Consider the following 18,728-nt stretch of genomic DNA (forward strand, 5'->3'; position numbering starts at 1 on the left):
TACTTTAAATATGATTATATTTATCTGATATGGATAAGTATTGTTACATCAGTTCAAAAACTAGTTATATAATAAGCGGGGGCTCATTTGTACAGGAGCTTCAAAATTAAAGATACATTTCTTAAAATAAGTACAAGAAATACTGTTATAGATCAAGAAAAAATATCATATAACAAAATTGATATTAGTGCAATAAAAATAACATTACAATCTACTTATTAGTGTAAAAATGTTGTTCAAAAGTCCATGGCATCAGCTAAAAATTCTTTCATAAGTTTGTCTATGGTGTAACATATTTCTTTGTTATAACCTTGACTGGTATCTCCCAGAATGAAGCATAATAACTCTTCGTTTTTCATTTGATTAAAGTTATCAGATAAATTTGTTTCTTTCATCTTCAATAACATTTCTTTTATATCACTCATCATTAAGTTGTTCCTTTTATTTTAAAAATTGGACATTGCAAAATAAAATGTTCGAGATTTTCTTCGTCTTTTTCACAACATGGACAAATTATGTCATCTTAACTATTATTTTCCCATTTTTTTTCATATGCTAATCCAAGAGTACATGATCTTGCTCTGAATTGTAAATGTGCTCCTTTAAATTTATTTATTGTCTGAAGATATTTCCAGCTAGTTTTAAATATTCTATAATAATTATGGCTTGATTTTACCTTCATATCTTCTCTTCACTTGGATTCATCATGGTTCAGAACTAATGTTTTTAGTTTTTTATCAGTTAGGTTTGTAAACTGTTTTTTGCTTATTTTGACATATTTTATTATATCATCTGTATATTTTAGCCAGTTCTAAAATATGTAGTCTCTATGTTGTTCAGTGTCTTAGTTTAGCTCATTTAAGTAGGTAAAATAACTTTTGTCCACCTGGATTTCATTTGGTCTCCTATAATATTTTAACTTCATTATATCTAATCATCTACTTTTCATTGTATTCAACCCAATATCACCAAGAACAGCTTCATTTGCAGTGTTTTTCTGATCTTTCAGTATACATTTTCCAAAACTCTCCATATCAGATAAACTGGGCGTTACTATTTCACCAACATATTCTAATGAAGGGCGTATTAAATTATTACATGGTGATAACCCATAATCTACCACATTAATGTGTCCATGATTTCCAAGGATTGCTTTCTTTATTGGGAATAGTTTGTTGAATTTTTCACTTAGTTTTACACAGTGAGTATGCTCAGACAGGTTTCTGGTGAACCTAAATATTTATATTCGTTAGATCATTCAATTTTTAAATCTCCAATATACCATTCCTTATGTTTATTTATTCTTTTATTTACTATCAGGATATTTTCCCTTTCCATAGTTTGCAGAACTTAATAGCAATGTCTAACATAAAGTTTAGCTGTTCCTCATTTGGGGCAATAAGGGCCACATCGTCAGCTAAGAATAACCCATTAATGAGTATATTACTTATTGTTATGCCTAGTGATGAATTATTCAGGATTGTTTAATTCATTTATATAAATTGCAAATAGCCTTGGAGCCAGGACCCAACCTTGTCTAAGACCCTCCTTCTAGTCAAAGTATTCAGTTTCAACATCTCCAAATAACATTTTACTCTCAGTGTGGTCATACATGTGTATTATTACCCGCCATAGTTTTCCCTTTATCCCATTTTGCCGTAAGGAATACCACAACCCATCTCGTCAAATACTGTGATAAGCTTTTTTGAAGTCCAGGAATGCAAGATAACTGTGCTTTTTGTCTGGTTTACGGATAGTTGATATACCTTTCAAAATAAAAATTTGGTCAGCTGTGCGTCTGTTTTTTCTAAAAAACATTTGGATTTCTCCGAGCATATTACTTGGTTCAATCAATTGGCTCAATTCATTTTTGACCATTCTATTATACAGTTTTCCAATAACTGGTCATAATGAAATAACTCTATAATTGTTCAAATTGTTGATGTCTCCCATCTTATGTATTGATATATGGTTCAATGATTTAATCATTACTTCACCCCCTCCTGTTATTATTTTATGAGTAATTTCATCTGGTCCAGCAGATTTATTATTTTTGTGATTTGAAATCGCTTTCTTAACTTGTTCATTCGTTATGTTTATAACTTCAGTATTTCTTATTGATTCTTCATCAAACTCTATAGACTTTACCACTTTATTTTCAAAAAGTATATATCGTAATTTTCATTTACATTTTGTTAATTGTGTTCACCAAGATGATGCCAGTAGTTTACTAAAATATATATTTTTGAATATATATTTGTTAATAATATAATATAATTTTCTTATTAATTTGCATAAATTATTAGGCCTTATTAGGCCTTATTTTCATAGATACAGAGTGTCTGTTTGGATGAAAGTTGTTCAATTGCCCCAAGAAACATCTGTGCCAGGTGAGACATTTGTACTAAAAAATGCAGCGATAACCCATCTTTTGCCCTTAGCAAGTCTACTATTGGGCTGTCAATGTGTTACGACCAAGTTAATTTTTAATATAATATTAAAACAAAGACAATCACGCTAACTCGAATCAATTCTGAATTTGTCTGTCTATGTGTCGCTCTAATTTTTTTCAACCACTTGTCCTCGTCGTGACCCGCGTTCATCCATTTCAACAATTTATCTATTTTATTGATCACTATTGGTATATGTTTAGAATGTCAGAACATATTCTCTTTTTATTAATTTGTTTGAATGTTTTTTTTTACTCAGACGGTCGATGAAATAAAACTGTGTAGTGATATGCCTAGTGATCTGCTCAATAACCGATTTTGAAAAACTCGGCGATGATCGACATAAGCATACAGAGTTCCGTGAAATTAGAAATCGACACTTCGACTTAGTGCCATATAAACATGCCGGTAGGCTGGTTGGCGATCCGCTCCGCTCAGAAACAAGCAATATGTTTTTTGGCTGTTTCCATGGTTACATAAACGTGAAGCTAACGTCGGTTTATAACTAATACGAAGTTCGCAAACACCATTCAGTCTATAAAGGTCACTTAGTTTATTACTAGGGCCACAGTCACTCTCCTAGTAAAGTGACTTTGCTAGGACGTATTTTGCTGTTAAATTTATTATTTCCAACCGTTTTGCGATAGGATTTTCTAGAATGAAGCGTTTCCTGTAAATGCTGGCAAGCGAAATAATGAAATAACGAAATGGTAAATATTTACCTAAAGTACAGTGTGTTGACCTTCATAATGATATACTTCATAATGCAAAACACTAGTCACGGTGAGTTATTTTAAACAAACAACTCATAATCGGAAAAGATTACCACAATGTACAATGTAAAATTTTTGATTTGGAGATGTGTATTAAATGTTTTTATTGTTCTAAATGGTGATTTTTGATTTACGGGTATGTAAAACAAAATTACATTAACGGATGTAACTGATAACCTTTCCAATGAAATCTTTAGCACCCCGTTGGCAGGCCAGTCACACTGGTTCTCACCACAAGAAGTTACGATCCCCCTGCCAAATACTAAGAACAACTGACACTAATATATACATGTTTACATGTGGATCTGTTTGTGCAGGAGTTGTACGACCGTATGCCTTTACTGACGTCAACCAAACTTGTTATGTGGGAAGTTGGCACCCAAGGCTCACAGGTGCTACACCTTGCCCAAGGGTGACCTGGAGGTAGTTGTGGCAAAGGGTAACCTCATTCTCCCACGTCCATAGACTCCACAACCGGATGTAGTTTAAAGTCTTGTCCAGGACGCATATATACATATTTAAATAAATGTAAACGTTGCCTTTAATAGGTAATACCTCACACGTGAGGCTGAGTTGGTGCAAGGCTTTTATGACCGTATGCCCTTACTGATGTCAACCAAACTTATTATGAGGGAAGTTGGCACCCAAGGCTGACAGGTACTACACCATGCCCAAGGCTGACCTGGAGGTAGTTGTGGCAAAGGGTAACCTCATTCTCCCAAGTACAAAAACGTCTAACGTCTTACACAGGACATGTCCAATACAACTGAAAACCGACTAAGTCGTGAGGCCAAACCTGTAATAATTCGGGGAGCGCTGAAAGGCACTGCGTTCACCCGCGTTCATTGTGCCCAAGGGTGACATGGAGGCTGCTGTGGCACATGATAACCTCATCCTCCCAAATTCCAAGGGAAAACTAAAACAATAAAAGCACAAAACAAGCAAAAAGGAAAAACGCACGTATGTTTGCAGATAATCCACCAAGAGGACGAAACTCTTGGCTTCTGTTCGTGTTCTAAACTTGGTTGTGCATTTCTGTACGTGAGTACGTAAATTGCAATATTTGCCAAGACAATAGTATGTTATAGATTAATGCGGAGCTCATTATCCTGAATGTGACACAAGGCATTCTCCACTGTCCATGTATTGTTAAACTTAGGCAATAGGTTCATAACGCGTGAATATTCATATTCCGTTTTAAGTCTTGACTTAATACTTTGTTTGAGAATTTCGAGAGGGTCACTATACCCTTTGTTCTGCCGCTTGTTACAGCGGCTGGAGTGAATTGCAACTTTAGCCATGCACGCTAAGAAGCAAAAAATGCTTTGTGCCTGGCTAGAATGAAACTGTTTTGATCGACGGGGTGGTAATATTATGAACCACCAACCAGGAATCCGAAAGTCTTGTTGAACCAGACGAGATGCGATGTTCGTAAAAAGGTAGAGTAGGTTATCATTAGACGAGCAATCAAAAAAAATATGTTGAAGAGTATCGACCTCATCAAAGAAAGGACACTCATCAGAACTGTTCAGACAGGCTTTGAACAGAAATCTCCCAGTTGGAAACGCACCATGAGATATACGCCACTGCAGGTCCCCATATTTTCCAATAACTGGTGCTATATAACAATCATGGAAATTGGGTTGGCATTTTCAGGTAGACTCAGGATGTCACGCCAAACAATATTTAGTTTTTGTGGATGATGACTGACATAGAGAACCTGAATCAGATATTTATAAATTGCACCCCTTGCAAATTTACAAAGTGGTAAGTTAAGGTCATCAGTGGAGTTGAAAGCTGAGGTGTGAAAGAGAATGGTTGCACTCGTTTTTACTTTTGAAATAGGTGTTGATTGTGTCTTTCCATTTAGTGGGGATGGAATCATGAACAACCTTTATACTGAGTTGAAGAATACGATGGGAGTGGATTTTAATTCTATCTGCCAGATCAGCAGCATCCAACCAAATATATTTTGTTTTCTAGACAAGGTCCCTGACTTTGGTTACTCCTGCATCCACAAAGTGTCTAAGTTCAAACGGTTCATTTCTTATAGGGTGTAGAATGAGTGGATTGTGAAACAGGGGTTCGTTGAGAATATCAATAACGTTACTATCATTAAAATTACGCATTTTATCAACAGACTTCCAACACTGAAGGAGTTCACAATAAAAGGATGGCAGATGACGTAGAGGTGCATTAATAGTGATACAAAGAAGTTGACTGGCAAAGTGCTCATTAGTTACTTGGTTAAAAAAGTAGTCAGTGAATTTAAAACAAGGATGGTTATGGTTGCTGTACAGGTATCTTTGAAAGTAACCGAGACGCATAGCGCTGATGCGCGTTGGGAGGTGCGTGACGTTTTGCCCACTTTTTTCCAAGGGGAGGTACAGTGTTTCGGCAGAACCCCAATGTCGGCCTTGCCAAAAGAATTCAACCAAAAATCTGTGCACCTTCAGAACTACGTCCATGGATGGTGCTAGGCTATTAATACGGTACAATAGCTGTGAAGAAATCAGGTTATTAATAACAAGTGTGTGTCCTCTGTAGGACATGCTATGAACGAAGTGATTCTAGAAATTAATTTTATTATTCACTTTTGACACAAGTTCATTCCAGTTCTGGTCGGTATATATTTGGCTGTTCCCAAGATAAACACCCAACACTTTCAATCCCACACTGTTCCATTTGATGTTAAGAGGAGTGTCAGTGTTGTTGCGCCAGCTACCAGCCCATAGCCCTTCAGATTTTTGCAGATTTATTTTTGAGTTTGATGCTCGCTCATACACTTGTAACCAGTGAGCAAGTGAACTAAAGTCCTGTTTACGGGTTATGAAAAATTCAACATCATCAGCATAAGCAGTAAGCTTACAATGCTGTGTATTGCTGTGTAGTATGACTAACCCTTCAATGTTTTTATCATTTCTGATTTTCTGGAGCAGTGGTTCAATGGCTATAACGTAGAGGGCAGTGGACATTGAACAGCCTTGTCGAATACCCCAAGCCACTGTGATAGGTGCAGTGAGGGCACAGTTAAGGCGCGAATCAGAGACTGGGCGTGTACATAAATGAGGCGAACGTATGAAATGAAGCGGTCACCAAAACCAAAGGCACAAAGAGTGGTAAAGAGATAGCTATGATTTCGTATTCATCATCTCCCAAAATCCCGGTGTTCATACACCACACAGGACTCTTATGTTTACCACCGTCTATAGTGATGATGATGCTGACCAGAGAATGATCAGAACAAGCTAGCGCACCATTACTGGTATTGATATTTTTAATTTTACTGCGCAAGCACTTGCTGATGTAAATTCTATCTAAACGCTCCAGCGTACCACCACAACCCCAAGTAAAATTCAACGTGTTACCATGGTGCTGACGCCATGCATCACACAGTTTGAGGCGATGTATGACAGATTTGAGCAGCCTAGCAGTGCGCATGTCAAGTTCTCTACCTTTATTTCGATCTATTTCAGGTTCAGTAGTGCAGTTACAATCTGCTCCCATTATGACAGGGTCGTTGTTTAAATTACTAATAAAATGTTCAAGCTTAGAAAAACATTCCATGCGCTCAGCGCCGTTGATTGGTGCATACATATGTATAATGTGAAATGAGATATTATTTATTTGAATATACTGTGATAAAATATTTACGTTTGTTGCTGGGGAAAACAAGATAGCTACACCTGCGCGATTAACAGTGCCATGAGAAAAAATACCAAGGCCACGCCACACAAGTTTCCATATGTTTTCATCTGATGCAAGAGAATGCGTTTCCTGTAACATATAAAATTTGTATGGGTGGTCACGCTTAAGATATTCAAATACACTATATCGTTTGAGAGCATCCCGACAGCCATTAACATTGTATAACATTGTATTGTATGTAGGCGGGGAAGGAGGGGTTTGTACCCTCTCTTCATCAATTGAAATATTTTCTTCAATAGTTTCTATTTCATTTTCATTTTCATTTCCATCGTTGCGCTTTTTGAGGGTCGGTTCAGTCTTATTTCCATTATTTGTGTTGTCACCATTTTGTGTTTCTCTGCTCACTGGCGATTTTGAACGCGTGCGCTTTTTTGTCGTGTTCTTGGTTGAGCCAGTAGTCATATCAGTTTCAATGTTTTCTGTTAGATGGGTCACATTGTTTTGTATAGCAGTATCAGCTGGTGTTGTAACATTTTTATCGGTTATGTCATCGTTTTCGTCAGTCAATGTGTCAGTGGTATTTAAGTTACCTTTTACCTGTTGCATACCTGTTGCTGAGTTATTTTGATTACCATTGTTTTCACTGTGAATCATTTGCATATCCATTGATTGTGAGTTAGGACATGTTTTCCGTGTATGCCCCTTCATCTTATATGAAAAGCAAGTCAGTTCATTGGATGAAGGATAAAGGTTGTATGTTTGACCTTGGAATGTAATAGGCAATAAATCATTAACATTTAGATCTTTTAAATGAACATAAACCTAGCGGCGAAAAGACTTAACGTGTTTTAGTGTTGGATTTTTACAACCAAGTGGGGTCGCTTGCACCGCGCTCATAACACGCCCATAGTTGGCCAAGGCGTCAGTAATACATTTATCTGGCAAAAAAGGGATACATTTGATAAAACAATTTTAGTTGAGGGACGGACTAGAGGTTCGACTGACACATGCAAATCTCCAACATCAATGCCAGCGGCAGAGACCATGTCAACCCATGAGACATTAGATAGAAAAACAATGACAGATCGGTTCATGCGAGAGGCCGCCACAATATTGGTAGCCCTGATTAAATCAGCAATTGCCTCCACATATGTTTCGACTGGAATTCCATCAATATTTTCACACCTTATCGCATGATTTCTCGTTAACTGACTTGTTGGCGTTGAAGGTGGTCGTGCGTGAGCGGCAGCCATCTTGGTCGCCGACAACCTTGCCAAGGCAGAGGCAAGGAACACTCCAAAAGGCACCAAAATATGTTAAAGTACACCAAAAAGTTACTCACGTAGTGACAATAACAACAGAATAGAACGCCTATAGCAAAAATCACAACTCAGACGGAAACAAGACAGCGAAACCAGGCGAAAACGCACGGAGCGCTGGAAACGACGTGCTCACTCGACCAGTTGTTTAAATGATATATAATACTATTGCGAACAAAATGGTAATACTTCAAAGAAAATTGAACCATGTTCATGGGGACAAACTTGCGAAAATTGGTAATGAAAAATAATAACATGACAATATATCGTTGATAAATAGCGCCATGGTTTATAATTAAGATATTCTAAATAGCTACCTAAATAGGGGCTACGGGGCGTAGTTTATAATTAAAATATTCTAAATAGCTAAATAAATAGCGCCGTAGTTTATACTTAAGGTATTAAATAGCCAAATAAATAACGCCGTAGTTTATACATAAGATATTCTAAATAGCTACCTAAATAACGCCGTAGTTTATAATTTTGATATTCTAAAGTGCACCCTAAATAGCGACGTAGTTTATAATTTTGATAGTCTAACTAGTTATTTTATTGAATGTTATTGTAGTTGGCAACTGCCAGTAGTGCGGTTCGTAAATACTTTATAGTAAGTCGGTATATGAATATATTTTTTACAAATGTCGATGTTTATATTACCCTAGTTTCTGACGCTTTCATTTCACACCATACTTTCAGTTCTATACATTTTACCAACATTGTACCTACATGTAGGTATTAACTAGACCCTGCAGAGACCCATAAAAAACTAGCAATTTAGCTAGATATGGTAGGATAGATAGGATATGTACTTTGATATCACACAATAAATTTTCTTTGATACATTCCACCTACATTGTATCTACATTTAGTTAGTATACTATATAGAAATATATAGAAAACTAGCCTTCTAGCTAGATTGGCTGGTCTTATTTTACACAATTTTCACTTTGATACATTTCACCAATACTGTATCTCCCTGTATATAGCCCAAACCATAATCTTACTTCGATACATTCCACTTACATTGTATGTACATGTATGTAATATCCTACTACTACAAAAGACACAACCTAAACCACTGCTGATCTTTCGATATACATTTTTTTAATTGTATATATTTACTTAGTTTTAATTTAAGTAAAAATACAAGTACATGTATTCAAACGGCGGTCTTCTCGCTCCGCGTCCTGTTCAACATGGGACTCTTGGCGACAAATACACGTGTTGCGCGACGATTATCGCCTTTTAAATGTCTTATATGATTTACATGATGGTCTCCAGAATAATAAAAAAACGGTTAAACAAGTTATTATAAAATTCACACCAGGCAATAGGATTCGACTATCGAAATGAGCAACATAGTTGACAGCATAGTTGAAAAATATATAACAAAAAGTAAATCACAAATAGTGTCGGACCTAGTACAGAACCCTGTGGAAGTTATTGCTAGTTCAGTTGACTGCTTAATATTATTATTGACATGTTGATTTCTGTTTGTTAAGTAACTTCTAAATAAATTTGTAAGCATCACAAATATCAAATTACCAATATCAATTTCCTCGCAATTGCTACCTTTTAGTACTGTATCTCTCAGGGAACCCATAATAATATTTGTACAATATATCAAAACTGTTAAGATAGGAAATCATGTTTGTTAATTATTTTCACAAATATTTTGCTAATATGTTGTAATACTGATACTGGTTTGTAATTGCCTTAATCACTTGTACTCCTTTTTGAAAATTGGAGTAACTTTAGCTAATTTTAAAGAATTCGCGGATTCACCAGTTAAAAACCATGAATTAATTATATAATTGAGAAGATGGGAAATGTACTCTGGCATAAATTAACAGTTTTGAACTAAAGTAGTCATTCCCCAAAGCCTTATTTTTATCAAGTGCTTTTAGTAGTTGAAATATTTCTTGATCAGAATTTGCATGAAGAAATAAGAATTGTGGTAAGAATGTTGGTAGATAGGAATGATAGGATTGCGTGCAATGATTCAAGTGTCTCCCGAGACAAACAAATGATTAACTCCACAATGCCATGCAGGTTAACAAGAGTGGTTTCTAAGTCATTGTTTGCAGAAGACATAGGAAGTGTACTTGTTAAATTTACATTAATCGTTTCCATCTTACGTCAAATTCTTTCATTTATTTTATTATGAGTTGGTACCATTTTCACTGAAATAACATTCCAACATCTCAATTCATTCACCATGATTTTTAAATACACAAGATGAGATAAAAGTAAGATACATTACCGATAGTACAGTAAATGCTTGTCTCAATGGTGTTCCCTTGCAGAATGAACCCGTGATGACCTGTGATACACACCTGTGATCAAGAGCGCCATCTGTAGGCGATTTCATTGTGAAGGACATTGCTTCGAGGTCAACGGGATCACCGCCATTGTACGATTGACTGCATGAAACAGATTTTACATTAGGGGAAATCTCTGAGCGAGGTAAGTGATTAAAGTGTACACGTCAGCCATTCATGTTTGTAGAGTTGCTGATCTCGTGAAGTACAAATAATACGTATGCACACCATACGTATGAACAGATCGCGTGTATTGTCCCAGTGGCGTGCAATTTGACACACTTCCAGAAGACGTACCTACCTTCAACTGGACTCATTGGCTCGGTCTATACACATTGGCATACGTAAATTAAAATAAAGAAACTTAAGACATATCACTTGACAATATAATGGTAATAAATTCAAGCTTAACAGTTGAACAGAACGATTGTATAGTCATTGGGTCAAGGGTCACGCACTTCGTTCCAACATGTCCATGTGATTGAATCTGGGTCATGGCGTGACGGGTGAGTAAGACACTCATTAAACACTCACACAATAAAACGGGGAAGTGGTCGCATATTACGGCGTCGCAAACATGGGATATGAAAAACCGCCTAATACAAATGCCAAGGGTTCGAATCCTACTAGACATATACTCATTACAACCGATGCAATCGTTTCAAATAGCCGTCACTCAATTCCCGCGCGTGCGCAGATGACGAACCCACCCGCTTTAATTGAACACTTGTTTACACCAAAATAAATCTCAAATATTTGTTAATGCAATTTTCTCTCAATTTAAAAAAAAGATGTAATGGTAGAAATCAATTAAACGCAACTTGTTTACACCAAAATAAGTCTCGAATATGTATTAATGCATTTCTTCTCTCAATTTAAAAACTTGTGATGGTAGAAATTATTTAAACGTTTGGTCAGATATGGTCAACGCAAATGGCAAAACATCAACTTTGTTGGGACTAAAGGTGTACAATAACGGCATACATATAGTTTACACAAGGAGAAAACACTAAATTGGCAATATTAATGACATTTGTGACTCAATAATGGAAATATGTAGAATATCTTTATATATACACACTGTATAGTCTCATCAAATGCAAACGCAAGCAGTCAGTCCATTGGGATGTTGTGTGTCACTTGTCTACATAGATACCATGAAGACCCGTGTTTAAATCCCATCCCTGCCTGTCGTTTCTGACAATGTGATTTGTAAATACTATTGAGAACTGTTCTCCTGTAAATGTAACTTAAATCCTTTTACTTGTGTGAAGACCCTCATGGTACAGTGGACAAGACAGTGATTAAGGATTGCTAATTCTCCATTTCTCTTGCCGCCTTATATAATATATCGCCCCTTTTAGAATGTATCGACCCACAAAATAATGGATATCCATGAGCACAGAAACTACCACGTCATGAATAAATTACATCATTTAAAACAATTGCATGAAGTGTCGGTACGTCTTCTGGAATTGCGCCATAACAGGACATGTTGTGCAAAGCAAACAGTAAATAAAATTCTTAACCAAAACCTGACAAGTCTTTCCAACTCTCCACAAATAACAGGGTTTTGTGTATTGGAAGACATCTCCGATGCGCCTTTTTGACATTCCCGCTAAATCAAACCTTCAAACTTTACTCCCGGACATGAATATTTATTACTCAACAATAACAAACAAATCAAATACACTTGTACGTCAATTAAAGTATATTTAGTTAAAATACGTTTTACAGCAAACATTCCTTTGTATGCTTGTTCAACAAGGTTTGTTGAGCTATAAACCAACGTCCAGTAGAGGAAAACGTGATACCAAAGTCAGTAAAAGAAGATACAGATTTGAGTGTTTGTTCATTACATCACCCTGTCTTATATTTTCTCAAGGTACGGCTTTCCTGAAGACTACGATTGTGGTTTTATTTGCATTTACTTCAAGTTTCCATTAAGGATTGGATCAAAACAAAATCAAATCATCCACATATAGTAAGTAAAATCAACATATAGAATCATTGCTGAAAATTCCTCTGAGCTCATTAATAAATAATGCAAATAATAAAGTCGACAAATGGAACCTTGATGAACCTCACATAAGCATTTAAATACATCCGCGATTCCATTTGACTGCTGTATATGCACTGTAAAGTTTGGAAAAAATACTATGGAGACCACACTACAACAACGTGTAGATTAAGAAAAAATGGTTAAGGCAATCGAACACCTTTTTCAAAATACTATATGATTTGCGAAACCCAGCTTGATATTCAATTAAAGGACAATTGTTCTAGATTCAGGTGTTTAATTAATTGTAAACATTGCATGGGAATATTTGACCCAACAACAACAGCAACGTTATTCTGATGGAGGGGTATTACTAAACTCGCCACCCCGTCATTTCGGAAAATGTCAGCAACAAGTAAAACGTGGTTTACTATAGTATATTCATCGCTTTAGCTAACTGGGCTGCTCATACTGTGAATATACTTTGATATATTGTATGTTCTTCATTAGATACAAACGAGTCTCAGATTTGATTTGTTATTTTGCAGGTATAATCTACGAATGCTGCCAATGTATTGATGATTGCCTCATCACTTTTAATTGAGTTGCGGATTAAGAGAAGTGAGACTTCTTCGTTAATTGTTTATAAATATGAATAATTAAGTAAATACAATGCAAGAAAATCCAACTAAAAGTAGAGGTGATGTTGATGTCAACTTAGACCCTGAATATGTGCAACTCAAGAAGAAAGAGTTCCAGTGCAAGCAATGTGAAAAGTGTTTTACTCGGTCCGTTGATCTAAAAAGACACATGCTGACACATACAGAGTTAAAGCCATTTCAGTGTAACCAATGCGGGAAAGGTTTTACTCATTCTAGCAATCTAAAACAGCACATGGTTAAACATCCAGGGTTGAAGCCATTTCAGTGCAAGCAATGCGGGAAAGGTTTTACTCAGTCTGGCAATCTAAAACAACACATGGTTAAACACCCAGGGTTAAAGCCATTTCAGTGCATGCAATGCGAGAAGTGCTTTTCTGAGGCTGGTAATCTAAAAAAGCATATGCTTATTCATGCAGGATTGAAGCCATTTCAGTGCAAGCAATGCGCAAAATGTTTTACTCAGTCTGGTAGTCTAAAAAATCACATGCTTACACATGCTGGATTTAAGCCATTTCAGTGCATGCAATGCGAGAAGTGTTTTACTCAGTCTGGTAATCTAAAACAGCACATGCTTACACATACAAGGTTGAAGCCATTTCAGTGCAAGCAGTGCGAGAAGTGTTTTACTCAGTCTAGCCATCTTAAAAACCACATGGTTAAACACTCCGGGTTGAAGCCATGCTGGTGCAAGCAATGCGAGAAGGGTTTTACTCATTCTGGTAATCTAAAACAGCACATGCTTACACATGCAGGTTCGAAGCCATTTCAGTGCAAGCAATGCGCGAAATGTTTTACACAGTCTATTAGTCTAAAAACACACATGGTTACACATACAGGACTGAAGCCCTTTCAGTGCAAGCAATGCGAGAAGTGTTTTAATCTCTCTGGTAATCTAAAACAGCACATGATTATACATGCAAGTACGAAGCCATTTCAGTGCATGCAATGCTCGAAATGTTTTACTCAGTCTGGTAGTCTAAAAAGACACATGCTTACACATACAGGGTTGAAGCCTTTTCAGTGCAAGCAATGCGAGAAATATTTTAATAACTCTGGCAATCTAAAACAGCACATGCTTACACATGCAGGGTTGAAGCCATTTCAGTGCAAGCAATGCGATAAGTCGTTTACTCAGTCTGGTAGTCTAAAAAAGCACATGCTTATACATACAGGGTCGAAGCCGTTTCAGTGCAAGCAATGCGCGAAATGTTTTACTCAGTCTAGTAATCTAAAACAGCACATGCGTACACATACAAGGTTGAAGTTAATCCAGTACAAGCGACATGGTAATTTAAAAAAGCCTATTTGTACACGTTCAGGGATGAAGCCATTTCAATGCAAACAATACAATAAGTGTTTTACCCATTCACGCGATCTAGAAAAACACTTGCAGACGCCATTTGGTCAATGCATGAAGAATGCAGACCAGATGAAAATTGGATTATTTGTTGTGTTAAAATATCTGAAAACTAGACTGGAGGATAATACAAGTGAGATTAGTAAACTGAGACAAGGAACAGAGACATTCAGAATGTGCTTTCTTTCTAGAAATGAGAAGACATTAAAAAGACACGAGATTACAGTGACCTATGAAATATTTAAGCTCAATCAAAACATTGCAGAATTTGAGAGCACAGAAACCTTCAGGCATGTGTTTCTTTTTTAACTCATTGTTTTGTATCCAACAGTGTGGTGACGTTGAGGTCAAGATATTTTGATATGGAATAGGTAAAACAAACATTGTTTATATTGAATGACGGTGTTTATACTATTACTAGTGCATTTATTCCCTTTATTTGTCTGTGTTATCATTTGCATGATAATGTTATATTGTTAAGATATTATTATTATCTGCCGAATATCACTGGAAAAAAGTTGTATTGCCTTGCCCGTAGTGTAGTGTAAACGAAGGTAAGGTATAGCAAGGGGAAAACTTTGGCGTCGTCGTTGTTGTTGGCGTGAATTATGGGTGCGATAACTCAAGTAATTTGTACACGGTCGGTTTCATTTTGCATTTTGTTTGCATAATTAATGAAATATGGCGTAATAATTTTTCAGTTATGACGTAATTGTTGTGAATATATTTTTTTAGTCATTTTAATGTTTTGACACTTAATCCCCCTAATCTGTTTCAAGATTTAACCAGAATATCCATGGTGAAATAGTTGTTTTGAAATCCTTTTGAATATTTTTGTGTGAATTTATTTTCATCACATTGGAACCAGAGTTCATTATAGAAAATGCCTTGTTTACACTAGTTAATATTTGACCTTTGTGTGAAGTCAATATATGCTAATTAGATCTGTTCAGAGTTTATTTTTAAAAACATTTATTAACATGTGGTTGAAAATTTATACAACGACCTAAATGTGAGTAAATTTGTATTTTGTAAATGTTCAATTACAATATTTGTCATTATTATTGTTTTGTCCTTCAGTACACTATTTAAATTCACCGATGACATGTAGTACACTTCTGATGATTTAATAAAATTAGTATATAAATATTTTAAATCAAATGTTATGGTCACACTACTAGTATTACTGTATTATATTATATAACTTTATATTGCCTACTTGTTTGTGTGATATGTTTGTACGGTGTGGCTATTAACTAAATGGCTAACTAAAATTATTTATGCGTTAAATATGTTGTTAAGTATATGTATAACTTTAAATGTGGCTGATACTTATTTTATATGGACAAGTATGGTGACAATTACATCAATTTGACAACAAGAGGTATAATACTCTTATTCCTATTTATATATTTTAGCATCAGAAAGACCAGGGTCTATTGGGGTAAGGACCTCCATTATGTAAGTCTAGCTGCCGCATTATATTCTGGCACACTTTCGGTAATTGTGCAGGAAGGTATCTATTTTGTATGCAAATTAATGTTCTGGGACCTTCACACTAAATGCGGCATAGTAGTAGTAGAATCCTCACTTGTTGCCGAGACATTGTTGTTGAAATCTTCATACTATTTGGCCTAACCTTCGTATTTTTACTGACCTACCCCTGCCAAAATATTCTCAACAATCTAATCTGCAGAAATATTTTCCTTTTCCCGCAGTTGTAAGAAATACACTTTTTATGTAAGAACCATAATTTACTCAGTATATATTTTTTGCGATCTAATCTGGTTTTAAGCGTAAACTATTTGTCATTCGAAATTATTCCTTATTAATATTTGCAGAGAGTATTCTTATGATTCCAATCAATAATAGTACTATATCTCATACAAATTTGGACCAGTAAGTGCAGAAAATGCATACAAATATTGAATGATTTAATATTTTCGATTAAGATTCTAATAAGAGTTGCATTTTGAGAGCTTGATTGGTGTTTTGTGGGCATTGTGAACCCTATTTAGTAGTTTAAATTCTTGAAGATTGGATATTAACACAACATTCTAGGACATTCGATAATTGGTGAAAAAAAAAACTTTTATAAATTGTTCAGTAAATCTAATGTTTTGAGTTTCAATATTTAATAATATAATTTTGTTTAATTTTTGAATTACTACTAGCTGTAAAGATTAGTACTATCATTAATTTTGGCTAATTTAAAACAAACTAAATAATGAATAGGTTATAGACAGTTAGTATAATAGACAGTTCCAAAAACATTTTATATTTGTTATACAAAATCATCCTGAATATTGATTAAACATTCACAAAATGTACAATAAAAGTTGCAAGGTTGTAATGTAAAATTGTTCATATCATTTATATGGGTGTTATTTTAGTAATTTAAACATTGTTGAAAGTATACGAGTGTTTTATAATTTGCTGTGCAGCTAGTTCAGTTATCACATGGCCTTGCACGGAGTTGCTCCAATTTTTTAACCCATTTCTTGTTCATTTGAAAACAAAAGTATTGTGGGGATACTATTCAAAGACGTGTTGTGAAACATTTAAAAACTAACAATGATGTATGTGTTTTTTTTTTAAAAATATTTCTTTGTTTAGTGAATGTCACGGAGTACAGAGAAACAGTAATGCTTGGAAAAAAAACACTCGTATGAGTAATATATTTAAGCAATAACCCCCGACTGATGGCGAGATATTGCGCAATTCACGACATATATGCATGAGCCACAGGCGAGTGTATATATAGAGTGAATTGTGCAATATCAAGTGGTATACCCAACTTCGGCTGGGGGTTATTGCTGTTATATTATACCAGTATATTGACAATTCGATAAACCTAGTAAAAAAAAGGGTTTACTTGGCATCCACTATAAGATCATGATTATGGCCCTTAACATGAATATTCATAAGAATAGTATGTAGTTGTACACTGAATGCATACGAAAATTACATACGCAACACAGTTCAAATTGAGTACAAAATAATTGTTATTCCCAAACGTATACAGTGAATAAAGCAGCATAAACACAGAAAGATGACCTTCCTGACCTGTTACTGACTGCGTCAACGCCATTTGAAATACAGGGTCGAGTACAGTTTGGATCATTAAAACAACATATTTTCCACGTTTTCATTCCGGTTGTTGTACAATTTGAAATGTAATTTGCCCATCGAAAGTACAGTAGTGAAATAAACCAGTTTTGTGACTCATCATACTACTTGTAACTGTAGATATTTAACGTTTTAGCGGTACTTTGGAACACCAAAATTAGTTTTATATATCTGCTGACACATTTATTCTCTCAATTTACTTGTAATGGTGGGAATTAATTGAAAGATTGATGTTTACACCATATAAGTTTGACATTTTTCTTCAACACATTCATTCATTCTTTGTTTTCAAAAAAAATTAAATAATCATTGTCTGACTGACAGGTCGCTCTTATTGTCTACTTCAGGCCTCGTGGTGACTCACCTCTTGGGAAGAGAGAGGCAGTGAGTGACTGATCCCTGGGCTTTTCATGTGGTGACACACGGTTACAGGATACCACTGAAATCTCCATTTTCCCTGTCAATGTCTCCCCCATTGAAGGCACTGCCATGGGACTCCCGCCAGGTGGAAGCAATCAGACAGGAAGTAGACAGTTTGCTGGAAAGGGGCGCCAGAAGTCCAGGCTTCTACCCAAATGTGTTCATAGTACCAAATCTACAGGTACCGGACGTCCAGTTCTCCTTGATGGTTCCCCATGGAGACTCTATGTTCTTCTCTCCATTTCGAATGGTAGCGTCACTAGACCTACCTGCACATACTGATGCATCCAGTGAGTTGCCATCTCCTTTGATTTGCACCGCTGGGCCAAGTATTCAAACTTGCTCTCCCTTCTGGTTATGCACATCTTCCTATGTTTCACCAGAATGGATGGAACAGGCAGTGTTGGTGCTGCTACTTCATCAAACATTGGTACACATCAATCCGTATCTAGATCACACAACTCAAACAATGGGTTATTAGCCGAGCAAGTAAGGCAAATGCAGGATTTACTTCACCGGTTGGGCTTTTTAGTAAATCAGACAAAATCCCATCTCTACCCAACACAGCAGTTTGTGTTCCTGGGCATGGAGTGCGACACAGGGGTAGGCTTGATACATCCATTTTTTGGCGCTATCAACGTAGTCGAACA

At 35.8% G+C, this 18,728-nt stretch overlaps 1 long non-coding RNA gene across 1 annotated transcript; it reads left to right on the forward strand.

Annotated features, from left to right (window-relative positions):
* The first annotated feature begins 10,468 nt into the window (after nt 1-10,468).
* On the forward strand, nt 10,469-13,204 carry LOC144348599 (uncharacterized). The gene is made up of 3 exons (XR_014926956.1): nt 10,469-10,656; nt 12,397-12,495; nt 13,059-13,204. It is a non-coding gene; the product is annotated as an uncharacterized LOC144348599 (long non-coding RNA).
* The last annotated feature ends 5,524 nt before the right edge of the window (nt 13,205-18,728 follow it).

Source organism: Saccoglossus kowalevskii, chromosome 18 (assembly GCF_978046115.1).
Source record: "Saccoglossus kowalevskii chromosome 18, keSacKowa6.1, whole genome shotgun sequence".
NCBI lineage: Eukaryota > Metazoa > Hemichordata > Enteropneusta > Harrimaniidae > Saccoglossus > Saccoglossus kowalevskii.